The 15540-nt window shown below is 38.0% G+C and overlaps 1 long non-coding RNA gene across 1 annotated transcript; it reads left to right on the top strand.

The window, feature by feature from the left end:
* The first annotated feature begins 1463 nt into the window (after positions 1-1463).
* LOC122558285 (uncharacterized) lies at positions 1464-14444 on the top strand. Its single transcript, XR_006314091.2, has 3 exons — positions 1464-1507; positions 4967-5012; positions 14370-14444. It is a non-coding gene; the product is annotated as an uncharacterized LOC122558285 (long non-coding RNA).
* Positions 14445-15540: the final 1096 nt, after the last annotated feature.

Here is a 15540-nt window from a genome sequence, read left to right as displayed (position 1 = left end):
CACCTCCACCCTCACCTCCATTCACCTATTGTACTCTACGCTATTTTCTCCCCACCCCCACCCCCCTCTCATTTATCTCTCCACACTGCAAGCACTCTGCCTCTATTCCTGATGAAGGGATTTTGCCCAAAACGTCAATTTTCCTGCTCCTTGGATGCTGCTTGAACTGCTGTGCTTTTCCAGCACCACTCTAATCCAGAATCTGGTTTCCAGCATTTGCAGTCATCCATTGGTTGTGGGATGGCATATCTTTGTCTATTGCTTACTGCTTGTGCTGTCTGGCATGCAGGTAGGACTGTTTCATAGCTGCACCAGGTTGACAAGAAGGATAGGAGCCAAATGCTGGAAAATGGGACTAGGTTAATTTAGGATATCCGGTCAGCATGGACGAGTTGGACCAAAATGTCTGTTTCTGTGCTATATATAACTCCACAACATCTCATTTTTAAGTGAACCAAGGTTGACCCTCTGACTTGATGGCAATGGTTGAGTAGGGGATATGCTGGGCCATGAAGTTGCAGATTGTGCTGGGTACAATTCTGCTGCTGTTGATGGCCCACAGTGCATCATGGATGCCCAGACTTGAGTTGTTAGATCTGTTTAAAGTCTGTCCCATTTAGCACGGTAAGTATAAATCTTTCAACATTTACTGTTCTGATTCCTGGGATTGCTGGGTTATTCTTTCTGAAAAAAAGATTGAGAAGGTTGTGCCTATACTCGGAGGAGTTTAGCGAATGAGAGTTGATCTTCTTGTACGATTCTGAAGGGAGCTTCACAGGGTAGGTGCTGACAGGATGTTTGTACATGTGAGAGAATCTAGAACTAGAGGGAACATTTTCTTTTTAAAAAGATTTAAGAAGGAGATGAGGAGAAATTTCACAAAGGCTCATCTGTCTTTGAATTCTATTTCAGGGAAATTTGAGGTGGCTGGGTCATGGCACATGTTGAAGAATGTGTTAGAATTTTGATAGATTAACAGTCAAGCATTACGCAGGGCATGTGAGAAAATGGAGATAGGCCACGATCAGATTAGCTACTATTTTACTGGATAGCAGACCTACTGTTCAGGTCTATTCCTATTTCATGTTATATCTATAATGTGTCTCAAAGCACAATCTCATTTCATGGAAGAAAATTATCTTTTGAAACACCGTCTTGCAACTTTTGGTCAGGCTTGCGGAAACTCAGTTAAAACCCACGAGGGAACAGTTTCACCATGTGATATATCTTGATTCCTATCACTGGATGGTGCTATAGTGACCTTCCATGTTGAAGAGTGCTGTACCGAGACTAGCAACTGGGTGGCACTATCAAGAAGCAGAACTACACAAATAGCATGGCCTTTCTGTAGTCTGACCAACTGGATGTAATCGAACACAAAGTATAATACATTGCAGTGTCGATTCTTACTGCAGTACTACCCAGCAGCAATAATCAAACAATGTACTGCACAAACGTAATGAAATTTACTACCCTTCCGGGCTTTCTTGGACATTTCTTTTTGCAGGTACAAACATTAAATGAGATTAATGAAAGAAAGAATTGTAGTTTAAAAAGAAAACAAATGCAATCAATAAGAAAAGTGAGATAGAAAAGATATTATTCAACGTGAAAGAACAATTTCAAAAGACAAACAATTGTGACCACATTTAATTCATGTTAAGTTTGGAAAATATACCAGCTGAATTTCTTCAAAGGTTAAGTCCTGCAATACAGGAAAGATATGTTACTGTCAGTCACATCTACCATCCTCAAGAGCTTGAAAACAAACTTTTGTAGCTAACATGTGGACATTCACTCAGACAGATTCATCTGCAACACCTCTCAATCATAACAAGGTGTAAACGATTGCAGTATTTTTCGTTCTCTCTGAAAGCTCTTTCCTTGAATATGAGGTCAAATGTCTCTTTGTTCTCTCATGAGAGGAATGCAAACAGTTGGATATGTGTTTTTTGTGATTAATTGAACAACAGAAACAGAAAGACAAAATAAATAAGTCATCTGATTGAAACATGTCATCACTGTTTAGTTCTTGTACTGGGTATGTGGTTGTCAGAGAAGATAGGAAATGATCTGGAATACTATAAGTAGCTCCAGGTGGCTGATATTGCTGGAGTGTTCCTAAATTGCTGAGCAGCTTCCTTTGTTGTTCCTCACAGAAGAATTCCCATCAGTTCACAATACAGAAAAAAAAATTTGGGTATGGCAAAAAGACTGCACTTGCTAAAGAAAAATGTTTAAACCTTATGACATAGATCATATTGGCAACATTTAACAGGAGGCATGTCATTTATTAAAAGCCATGCAAATCTTGGATGGATGACATTTTTATCTGTTACAGTTAACTCTTGGTAAAATCATCTTATCTGGTAATGCTGCTGTTAGTAAGGTGAAACCAGCACAAACGTCAAGAGTTCCAAGATGACAAGATGGTAAATATACATGAAATCATAAAATTAGTGGAATGGTAAAAGGGACAACGCGATTGTTCATATTCTGACATTAACTGTTAAACACTTTCCTGTTTTTGCTTATAATCTATAATGTTTAGTTTATGAAAATAAAATGTGGGAACCACAGAAGCAAAATGGAGGTGGTGATGTAGTTATCATATCATTGAACTTGGAATGCAGAGTCCCAGGCTAATGTTCTGGGTACAAAGCATCAAATCCTAACAGTGAGCTGGAATTTAAATTCAATTAATAAGTCTGCAACTAAAAGCTCATTTCCCTGGTACTGACCATGAATCTATCATCAATTTTGTAAAAGAAATGGATTCACTAATATCTCATAGAAAGGAAATTTGTTATCATTACCTCGCCTAGCCTGCAAGCAACTCCAGATGCACAGTGATGGGTTTGACTCTTATTTGACATTCAGCTAAAAAGTAATTAAGGATGGGCAACAAATGTTAGCCTTGCCGGCAATGTCTACATCCCAGAAAAGAATAAGAAAACAGAACTGAAGATAGCTGTACAATATAGATACAAAGGTATTTGCTACAAATTAACCACAACTAAGCAGTGACTTGCTAAACCTTTAGTTGCAATATCCTGTCCAAAGCTTTGGACAGTCATTTCATTATTGAGGTGCATTTTGGTTTTGTGGAGGAACATTTTAAGACTATTAATGTTGTTTTAGCCTCAACAATGACACTAATTTAGATTATTTATGTATTAAATATTCAGATCAGTTGTGGATTTTTGCCTTCTGCCCAGTAAATTCTACATTTAGTTGAAATGCTCAAACTATGCTCCAGTTATAAGTAACAAATTGCATGTAAATATGTTGTAATGAAAGAAAAGATGTTGTAGCATCAACAGAAATAGCTTAGTTACTTCAGTACAACCAATAATGGGAGGGGAAAATACATCAACTTCCCTTCCTAAAAGAGAGAGGCCCAAATGAATGATTTGAGCAAAGACTCTGAATTTGTGAGGCCATAAGTAGAGAAAAATCCTCCTTGTGTCTGGCAGACAAGGTAATTTGTGTTTCAGGTTCCCAGGAAGTTAGCAGTAGGTGTCCCTCTGACTATCAACTTGTTTCCCAGGGTTAAGCAATACAACAATAACTAGAGAGATCTGCAATATTGGGTGAATGTTCATTACAAATAGTTAATTCCTCAAGGGTAATGTTTCTCCATTAATGTTTCTCAAGATTCATTGTTAGTAAAATAAAGAATCGGTCTTTTATAATCTTTGTGCAGTATATATATTTGAATCACCTGTTATACAAAGAAACAGCACTCTCTCAACATTTCTTCAATGCTGTTCCATTTGTTCCTCTGCACCAACAGCCTTTGCCCGCCTTATTGTAGAGTTCAATGGAAGGCAGGTCAATGTAATCTACTGACTTTGAAACAATACCCTTCAGGTTACAGTCCATTAAGAATTTGTCACTCCTTGTGAATTTGACCTGCAATTTCAAGACTTGAATTCAAGGAAGAGTTGCAGCTTTCAACCCAGTATCAAGACAGTACTTCAGAATATAGCCCAGGCAATTGCCCTTGTTAGTATAGCTGATAGTATGTGCTGGGAATATCGATTTTTCTGTAAAAAGTGCACATTAAATAAAACCATATTACCCAATTAATGTTTACCACCGAAACTTTTAGAATAAGTCCTTAGGCTTGTCTCAGATTCCAGACTCAACTCTTGTTTCACATGTATACAATGACTTGCTACTGCCCTTGTATACAGATAATTTTCATGATAGCAGTAAAATATCTATACTGCTTATGGCACAAAAACTTACAGCAAAATATATAACTGTTAAGGTAAAGTAATTTCTGCATCATTGAAGTGTATTGATCTTACGTGGTTCATCCAAAGGCTCTCCAGATGTCGCAAATCTAAAAGGATAAATGGTTTAGTAAATATTCACATGAATTATGGAAATGCTCACATTTTTCTAAGCATATTCCCATATTCCTTATATCAGTATTTGAATGGTCAAGCAAGCATTCAGGCTATAGAACACTGAAATGTGCAAAGAGTACACACCAAAAAGTTTTCCCTGTTATTGCTTTTGGTGGTCAGAAAATACTAAGCATTTAAACATTGGATTCCAGTTTATCAGTACAAGGAAGCATGTTGTCACATGTGGGAAGATCCAAAGTGAAGAATTTACAGAGTTAGTTAACCAGACAGATGTAATTACCAGGTCATGTTTACGTAGCTTTAATTGGCTTGTTTTTTCAAACTGATCTCCAAGAGTATTTTGAAACATTTAAATTTAAGCATTAGTTTTTAAATTGGTGGTTATATGAAAGACTTAAGACACAATGGTAAATAAGAACAATTGAAAAACACAGGAAGATTTTGGAGCATGCAAGGCAGATTGAGATCGCATTTTTATTAATTTGTGGGATTTAAGTGTGAATGAACAAGCTTTATGAATGTAATAACAACAAATTGCATTTAAATATCATCTTTAACATAATAAAGCATTCCTTGGTGCTTCACAGGAGCATTACAAAACAAAATTTGAAAGGAGGAACTCCCAAGTGACAGGTAAACTGAAATAAATTGTCATTTCATTAAAAACGTTACCTTTGAATGAAAACTGTATTCATACTGTTTAACATTCAAGTCTTAAGCCACCAAAGATATACAAATCACTTGGCAGCAAAGCAAAGAACAGATTGTTCCTGGTCTCTACAGAAAAGCTGGGCAGCGCCTGAACTTTGTCATTCTATTAATTAGCCTGTTAGCCAATTAAAGTGGTTGTACATCTTGTTTAACACAGTATGGGGGCAATTAATATTGATGTCTGTATTTGTTATCTTGTTAAATAGACCACAGAAATTAACTTTATAATGCACTCTGGCTATCATGTTGTTTGTCACAGCTAGTGTTGTGCCATAGCAACTCAAGAATTTAAGATTATGGTTCTCTGTTGATTACCAGCTTCATGCCCATTTTGCAAGTTTTTTGCTGTCCTCTTGTAGATCTTTGCAGTCTCCCTCATTATTCACAAAACAGCCCATCCCATTTGCCACTTTGGTGTTGACTACAAATTGTGAAATTGGACTTCTGAGTTCTAAGTCAAAATCATTAATGTAAATTGTGAACAACAGTGGTCCCAGCACTTGGCACTCTGGAACACCACATTCAATCTTTTGCCTGAGTAACTTTAGATAATCAATTTTGTATCCTGGTAGTTTTATAGATTTGCACAAGATCAAATTAATCATGTATCGTATAATAAAGTATTTTGGAGTCTAGCTCTGGGACTTTATTTATTTCAATCCCGAAGTGTCATTCCCCAATCATAGTTGAGTCACAGAGTCATGGAGATGTATAGCACAGAAGGAGATCCTTCTGTCCATATTGCAGCACTGTGGCTCAGTGGTTAGCACTGCTGCCTTATAGTGCCAGGGCCCCAGTTGCGATTCCAGCCTCAATCTGTGTGGGGTTTGCACATTCTCCTTGTGTCTGCATGGATTTCCTCCAGGTGCTCCTGTTTCCTCCCACAGTCCAAAGATGTGTAGGTTAGATAATTTGGCCAGGCTAAATTGCCCATAGTATTCGGGGATGTGGAAGTTAGGTGCATTAGTCAGGAGTAAATGTAAAGTATTAGGGTAGGGGAATGGGTCTGGGAGGATTACTCTTCAGAGGGTTGGTGTGGACGTTTTGGATCAAATGGTCTGTTTCCACATTGTAAGGATTATATGATGAAAATCTATCATCCATGCTATTCAGACATCCTAAATCTATCTAGTCCCATTTGCTAACATTTAGCCCATATCCCTCTAGACCCTTTCTATGCATATACCTATCCAAATGCCTTTTAAATGTTGTAATTGTACCTGCATCCACATTTCCTCAGGCAGCTAATTCCGTACATGCACCACCCTCTATGTGAAAAATTTGCCCCTTAGGTTCGTTTTATATCTTTCCCCTCTTTCAGTAAACCTATGCCCTCTAGTTTTGGACTCCCCTATCCTGGAAGAAAAACCTTGACTTTTTCCTCGTGATTTTAAAACAATTCTATAAAGTCACCCCTCAACCTCCAACACTCCAGGGAAAATAGCCCCAGCCTATTCAACCTCTCCCTATAGCTCAAACCCTCCAACCTAGGCAACATACTTCTAAATCTTATCTGAACCCTTTCAAGTTTCACAACATCCTTCCTGGGAGACCAACATTGAATGCAGTATTCTAAAAGTGGCCTAACCAATATCCTGTACAGCCGCAATATGACATCCCATACTTGATGCACTAACCAATTAAGGTAAGTGTACCAAATATCTTCTTCATTACCTCTTCTACCTATGACTCCACTTTCAAGGAACGATGAACCTGCATCCCAAAGTCGCTTTGTTCAGCAACACGCTCCGGGAACCTACCATTAACTGTATATGTCCTGCCCTGATTTGCCTTTCCAAAATTCAGTACCTCCCATTTATCGAAATTAAACTCCACCTGCCAATCTTTAGCTCATTGGCCCATCTGATCAATGTCACATTATACTCTGAGATCCTTCTTCACTGTCCACTACATCTCCAATTTTGGTGTCATCTACAAACTTACTAACCATTACTCGTGTATTCACATCCAAATCATTTATAAAGGCTATCCAGATTCAATGTAATGAAGTGAAATGCCCAGTACCAGAATGTCCAATTTTGAACTTCAAACTAAATTTTCTATTTTAAGTAATGCAGAAAGGCTGGAACACTCGACCACCTTAAGGTCACATGAACTCAATTGTGGATTAGAACCACTCCCCAATCTCAAGAAGACTGATGTGAATCAATATGAAACTAATTAGAAGGGTATATCAGATGGAGGTGACACTTAAAGGCAAAGACACTGAATGTGTAAAACCCACAACATAGGACGGGTAAGCAATTTGTCCACCACACCTTACTGGATAAAGGTCTCAAAGTTGTGAAAAGACAGATGCTGAGACAGCCATGTTCCTTTGTCTGCTTTTAAAAACCAACCAAACAGCTGTTTGTAGCAATTCCAGCAGAAGCCACCTAGCAATCAGCTCAACCAGTCTGTAACATTGATTTATAAATATTGTGGGACATCAGTTCCAGTTAAAGTTCAGCTGAGAAAAATCCTCCGGGAAATTCAACTCCAAGAAGCTTTGCAGCTCTGATAAGTAAGTTACTTGAGAAGATTAAATAAGAGATAAGATATATATGTATTTGGAAAGACAGGGTTTGATTAGGAATAGTCAGTATAGCTTTGTGTATGGGAGGTCATGCCTCAAAAATTTGTTAGATTTCCCTGATGCAGTGACCAGGAAGGTTGATGAGGGCAGGGCAGTAGACATAGTTTATCTGGATTTCAGTAAAGCCTTTGATACATTTCCACATAGTAGGCTGCTCTGGAAGGTTAGTTTACATGGAATCTGGGGGAGCTGGCAAACTGGATACACATTTGGCTTGGTGGTAGGAAACAGAGGGTAACAGTGGAAGGATGCTTGTCGGACTGGAAACTTGTGACTAGTGGAGTGCATCAGGGGTTGGTGCTGGGCCCATTGCTGTTTACCAATGATTTGGATGAGAATGTACAAGGTATGATTAGTAAGTTTGCAGATAACACTAAAATAGGCGATATCATGGACAGCGAGGAAGGTTATAAGAAATTGCAGCAGGACCATGATCAGCTGGGAAAGTCGGCCGAGAAATGGCAAATGGAGTTTAGTATAGGTAAGTGAGAGGTCTTGCATTTTAGAAAGTCAAATCCAGGTAGGAGTTTCATTGTGAATGGTAAGGCATTAAGGAGTGTAGTGGAACAGAGGGACCTTGGAGTTCAGGTGCAGGGTTCTCTGAAAGTGGATACACGGGTAGACAGGGCAGTGAAGAAGGCTTTTGGCACACAGGCTTCATTAGTCATGGCACTGAGTATAGAAGTTGGGAAGTTATGTTACAGTTTGCCAGGATATTGGTGAGGCCACTCTTGGAGTAATGTATTCAGTTTTGGTCATCTTGTTATACAAATAATGTTAATAAACTGGAAACAGTGCAGAAGAAATTTACAAGGATGTTGTCAGGACCCAAGGGTCTGAGTTATAGGGAGAGGTTGGACAAGCTAGTGCTTTTTTCTTTAGAGTGTAGGAGACTGAGGGGGTACCTTATAGAGTTGTATGTGATCATCGAGGCATGGATACGGTGTATGCACGCAGTCTTTTTCCCAGGGTTGGGGAATCAAGGACTAGAGGGCATCAATTTAAGGTTAGAGGGGAAAGAATAAAAGGGAACCTGAGAAGCAACTTTTTTAGATAGAGGAAGATACACATATGGATTGAACTGCCAGCAGAAGTGTTTGAGGCAGGTACACAACATTGAAAAGGCATTTGGACAAATAGATGGATAGGAAAGAATTAGAAGGATATGAGCCAATTGCAGGGAAATGGGATTAGCGCTGATGGACATTTTGGTCAGCATGGACCAGTTTGCGCCAAAGGGCCTGTCTCTGTGCAGTAAGACTCTATGACACAGCCTGCTAAGAATCCTCAACTATAAAGATCCTTACTTCAACTTTAAAGTGTCAAAGCCAGCCAATGAACTACAGGTCTACCACATCAGAAACAGGAGGTTGTAAATGAGATTATTATAGATATCTTCACATCACCCTGTTCTGAGATGCTATTCCACATCTCTGGAATAGTTGGGAATAAATACAGGCTCAGAGGTAGGGGCACTACTGGTCTGCCACAGCAGCAGCACTGATTCTCTCTCAAAAAGTTATAGAAAACAAACACTTGCATACAAAATATATTGGCCACTTATCCATGGCTTTTTCAACATAAGGGCTGAATATTATATGCCCTCACTGGGTGTATTGTCAGGGACCATGTAAAATAATCTATGGGGTTTAACCCACCATCTTCCTATCCTCCCCTGAGCTCACACACATAATACAGGAACAGACTAAAATCTGCATTCATCAAATGTAGATTTTAAAGAAAAAGTGTCCGACGAATTTGTTAAAAGCTCAATTGACTCCAATATTACATTGTCCATGTCATCATATGATTGGAGGGGCAACTTGTTCTTTAAAAAAAGCTTTAAAAATTGTAGATAGGAAGGGATCTTTGGAACTTGCCCTTTGCCCATCAGGGTATTCCCTGGAAGATAGCATTCCATTTGTTTTCTAACCACTCTGCAGCCTGGCATCTTTCACTAGATGCCCCTTTTGAACATGCCAGCCGATGCAAATTTGCAAACTCATTAACACCAGGGAAGAGAGTTGGACAGAGTAAAAGAATGAGTGAGGACAGCTGACATAAAACCGAAAAAAAAGGAAAAGAAAGAGCTAAAAATAGCAAGCTGCCCAGAAATGGTCTAAACTTTTCTGGAGATATATTCCAAGCTTTTGACAAGTTTTCTGTCTTGGTACTGGATTTGGGTATAAACATACCCACTGACCCAAAACTACATCACCTACCTTTCTGTATCCTAGTGATAATGCAGTGACTATGAGCTTTGGAGAGACACTGTTACAACACAGCCCACAAATCACTAGAAAGACTAACTTGGTCAGGAAGTGATCAAGTTTAGATGTTACTAATATCATTATCTATTATATCCCAGGTGCCCTTGAAAAATGGGATCAATAGATTCCAAAAGTATTAGGTGTAATTTTATTTGCAGTACCTTAAAATATCAATCACACAGAGCTCCAATAATGAGTTCATCACAGTTCTGAAACAATTAAGGAGTCATTTGACTTTTATAAAGTACATACTATGTAAAAGTCATAACTTAAAAATACAATTCTGCATAAAAGGGATACTAAATAATACAACAAGCCTCAACAACAAGGAGCAGTGTCTTCTGTTTGCTTCTATGAGGAATAAACTGGGAGACGGGAGGGAGTTTGCAAGTAAAGCCAGCACCCGATAGAAACAGGAGATGGTTTAATGCCATTTAGAGATATGGTGAGGTAGAATTGATGCTTTGGGCACAACCAAAGAACTGAACCCAAAATATCTAGGTTAGGTTACAGTTCAGGCTTTCATGAAAAATAGTTTGAATATCATTGAAAAAGTGGCATGTTGATGAAGCTTTTCACCATGTGGGAAAAAGGTCTTCAGCAATATGTCTCGCATTTCACCAATATTCAAGGTCTGAACTAGAAAGAGACTGTTTCTATATCTAAAATAACTTGCAAATCATAACCATAAAACTTTCCATGAACCAATGCAGTCAAGCAGTGTAATAATTTATAGTTTTTTTCTATTAAAATCTATTACTTGATGTATTTGGAACTGGTAACCCAGTGCAATTCCATTGAAAGAGTTGAAATTGAGTGTATCATAAAAAATCTGAAGTTTAATAAGGTTTTGGTCTTTTATTGTGAATAATATAATTTAAAATCACTGAGAAAGGACTTCAAAAATATACTAAAACAACTACTACTTTCATTTATGCACACTCGATGTTTAATGCATTAACTATTTCTTGAAAAAAAAAGCATGCCTGTCCACTAAATAAAATCAGTATAATTTGAAGATTCTTCCCCAACTAATGTAATTACAGGAATTAATTAGAATTAATGAGGGGAAGCCAGAAGATGTTGTTTATTTGCACATTCAGAAGGATTTTGGTATGTTCCACAGAAGAGATTAGCATGTAAAATTAAAGCAAGTAGGATTGGGGGTCATGTACTGGCTTGGATAGAAGATAGTTGGCAGGCAGAAAATAAAGAGATGGAATAAACAGTTATTTCCCACAAGGCAGTCAATGACAAGTGGAGTATCACAAGAATCATTACTTGGGCCTAGCTATTTAAAATATATGTTAAAGATTTAGTTGAGGAAACTCAATGTAAGATCTTCAAGTTTACTGATGGCACAAAGTTGGATGGATGGGTGAACTGTGAGGAGAATCCAGGGGTCTTTCAGTTGAGTGGTCAAATGCATGGCAAATAAAGTATAATGTAGATAAATGTAAAATTATCCACTTTGGTAGCAGAAACAGGAGGGCAGATTATTTTCTGAATGGTGATAGCTTGGGAGGGGGATTTTGCAATGAGACCTGGATGACATTCCCTGTAGGCAGGTGCAGCAGATTAGTGAAGAAGGAAAATGGTCTGTTGGTCTTCAATGCGAGGGGATTCAAGTACTGGAGCAAGGATGTCTTGCTGCAATTGATCAGGGCCTTGGTGAGACCACCTCTGGAGTATTGAGCAAAGTTTTGACCTCCTCAGCCAAGGATGAATGTTCTCGCTATGGAGGGACTGCAACAAAGGTTTATCAGACTGATTCCTGGGATGGCATGACTGAAATATGAAGATAGGTTGTTTCAGTTAGGATTATATTCACTGGTGTTTAGAAAAATAAGGGGGATAAATCTATACAATTCAAACTAGACAAGGCAAAGTCAGAAAGGATGTTCTCAATGTCTGAGGAGTCCAGAACCAGTGGTGACAATCTCAGGATATGGGGTAAGCCATTTAGGAATTAGATGAAGAGAAATTTCTCCCCCAGAGAGTGGCGAGCCTGAGGAATTGTCTACCACAGAAAGTGCTTGAGGTGAAACCATTACACATTTTCAGAAAGGAATTATATATATTTCTTAGAGCTAAAGGTAAGAAAGGACATGGGGAGAAAGTAGAAACACAATATTGGATAATCCGCCATTATTATATTGAATATAATCAGAGCAGTAAAGGCTTGAGGGGCAGAATGACCCACTCCCATTCAAAAATTCTATGTTTCTGTGTTTCAATGTTAAAGGAAGAATGATTTTAGTATCTGTTAACCCCCCAAAAATTAATAAAGATGTGAGGTCAAGCAAGTGGCTTCTCAGCAGCCACATTTGCTCTCAAACACACACAGGTACAAAGTTAAAAGGGAACATGGTCCAGTAAAAAAAACATAAAATAATATACAGTTTAGACCTTTTTGGGTTTCCTTGGGGCATCTGATTTTAATCTGAGACTGGTCAAATGGGACCATCAACAGTGACAAATATTGCAGTTATCATTTAATTTCTCAGTTTTCTGAAGTTTCTTTCCAATCAGTGATGTAACCACACACATTTCTTATTGGGAAATAGAGTCTTCTCCATCTGTGTTCAATTCTTCAATTTTTAATTCATGTTCTCTAGTCTGCCAAGGAAAGGGTTTCTTGAAACAGTAGATGAATTGTACATTCGCTGCCTGCTGAGTTTATGCTTTTCAAACTTAGTAATTATTTGCTTTGTTTCATCTCCAATATGTGACGACTCTCATAATGGTGTAAATCGCTAAGACATTAGGACTCTTGCAGTTTGGTCAATTGCATTAATTGCTTTTGTGGAAAATGTTAATTTCATCTCAGGCTATATTTTTGTTTTAATCTACAGCATTTTTTTATTAAATCTGGCTGCACAGTATGGGTCAGATGATTCTGTTCACAAACTTTGTTGAATCACCTGTAGAGTTTATTACAATTACTATGTGTAGGAGCAAAATCCCTGACTGAGGACAAAGAGTCAGGAGCAGGCAGAATTCAGGCATGTGGCAGTCTTTATTCTTAATCAAGCAATCACCAGATCATGCAAGGATCCTCCTGAATCTGGTCTCAACATGAGAACTCAGTTGTCCCCTTCATCTTTAGCTCAGATTAGAAGAGAGATAAATGATGGTGGTCACTGTGCACATCCCTTATTCTATACATCCAATCCTTTGAAATGCATAATCAATGATGGAAACTCCTGCGGAGAGCCCTAGTTCCCCATGAACTCATGATGTTTTACAGACGTTGTAATCTCCAGGCCTTGGGATCTTGCTATGCATCTTATTAATTCACATTCCAAAGTTATTGGCTGTACTCCTTCTGTCAAATCCCAGTCTTGGTTATCTCTCAGGACTGCTTGAATCATGTTGTTCATTGGATTTCATTTGATATCTCTATTAAATTCTGTTCCTCCTCTTTTATTTTCCCACTGTTCTAATATATATTATATGATAGTTGGTTCTAGCTAACTGCAATTAGATTCATAATGTTAATTTCTATTACAAAGTTAATTGTATGTAAAGAGTTCTATTACTTCTACTGTTAGCACTCTTTAGCTAATGAGTTGCAAGCAATTGTATCATACAGGATATGCCAGGTGAGACTAGCTAACTTTCATACCTATGTTTGAAACTTTTCCCCAGTGCTTTTCAGTTAACAATGGTTGTTGTATACTTGTATCTATAATTACATTTCCATGCATCTCTGTAATTATCTGAAGAATGTTTAACTAGAACCAATTTCTTAATATTGCGAATAATATATAAAAAAGCTAATTACTGCAAAATAACCTTAGCTGCTGTTTTCACAGCTGCATGATGAGTTAGGCTGACTGCCTTCTGGACTGAGATTTATTGTCCTTATTCTGAGTGATTCTTTTCATTGAATTGGATAACATCCTTTCATTAACGAGGCTGGAATCGATCATATGTCATAGTTGAATGAACTTGTTTGATCCATCAGATTTTTACAAGCTATAACCCCACTAGTTCATCTGTGTTTGTTCTGGTAGAAGTTTACCTCCCTCTTCACTGTTTGTTACAAATCTTCAGACTGTCTATCCCTGGACATTTCTTATAAAAACTATCTACCAACATGCCTTGCAGCTGTTATTCATGCAATGCGCCCTTTTGCCTCTGAATAACCCCTTCTCAAAGGTACCGTTGTTTCACATAAATGCTGGACCAAGCTGTTAATTTTATTTTAGTTACTTTGTCAGCCATTTTGTGTCTCTCAAATATGGGCTGCTCCAAAACTATGCCTTATTCATCACAAGCTAATTTTGCTGTTACAGTAAGATTACTTACTAACTGAAATTGAATTATTGTTACATTGACAAAATGCCAAGATTTTATTAAGTTTTAACTTTCTGTTGACAACCTCATTCAATATCGTTTTCTCACCAGGAACATTTATTATATTCAACTCGTTAAGACAATGACACAAAACATGCACACCAGGCCTTTGGAAAGAGAGGCATGAGGATTGTCGGCAGAGGACAACAAATCAAAACACAATTGTAAATATGCGGCTGCACATGATAGAGTCATAAAGTCGGACAGCATTGAAACAGACCCTTCGCTCCAACTAATCTATGTCAACCATTTTCCAAACTAAACTAGTCCCAGTTGCCTGTATTTTCTCATATCCTTCCAAATGTTTTCTGTTCTTGTACTTATTCAAATGTATTTTAAATGTTGTAACTGTACCTGCACCCACCAGCTCCTCTGGTGGTTCATTCCACACATGAACCACTCTCTGTAAAAATGTTGCCCCTCTTATCCGTCTTAAAGCTTTCTCCTCTCAACTTAAAAATGTGCCCCCTAATTTTGTTTCCTCCACCTTAGGGAAAAGACCGTTGCTTTTTACTTTATCTCGGCCCGTCATGATTTTATAAAACTCTATAAGGTCACCCCTCAACCTCCTATGCTCCAGTGAAAAAAGCTTCAACCTAGCCAGCTTATTTTTATAACTGAAACCCTCCATTCCCAACAACATCCTGTTAATTTTATTTTCTGAACCCTCTCCAATTTAACAATATACTTCCAATAACATGGCAAACAGAACTATACACAGTACTGTACAACATTCTGTACAACCTCAACATGACACCCCAACTTCGAGACTCAAAGGTCTGAGCAATGAAGGCAAGCATGTTAAACACCTTCTTAGCCACCCAGTCTATCTGTGATGCAAATTTCAAAGAATTATGTACCTGAACCCCAAGGTCTCTCTGTTCTACAACACCACCCAGAGCCCGATTATTAATTGAATAAGTCCTGTCCTTGTTTGTTTTATCAAAATGCAATACTACACATTTATCAAAATTAAACTCCATCTGCTACTCCTCAGTCCATTGACCCAATTATTCAGGACACCTTTGTAAACTTAGATAACCTTTTTTGCTGTCCACTATGCTACCAATTTTGGTGTCATCTGCAAACTTACCAACAATGTCTCCTGTATTGTCATCCAATACATTTACACAAATAAGTTTTGAACGTTTGCTTCATCATAGAGAGAGGAACTTTAGCTTATACATTCTACTCAGTATTTAAGTTGTGTTTAAAGTTTATT

Source organism: Chiloscyllium plagiosum, unplaced genomic scaffold, assembly GCF_037043375.1.
Source record: "Chiloscyllium plagiosum isolate Xiang-an unplaced genomic scaffold, Cpla_swu_hap1 HiC_scaffold_17, whole genome shotgun sequence".
NCBI classification, from domain to species: domain Eukaryota; kingdom Metazoa; phylum Chordata; class Chondrichthyes; order Orectolobiformes; family Hemiscylliidae; genus Chiloscyllium; species Chiloscyllium plagiosum.
The sequence above is the reverse complement of the archived record's forward strand: the minus strand, read 5'-3'. Positions and strand labels throughout refer to the sequence as shown.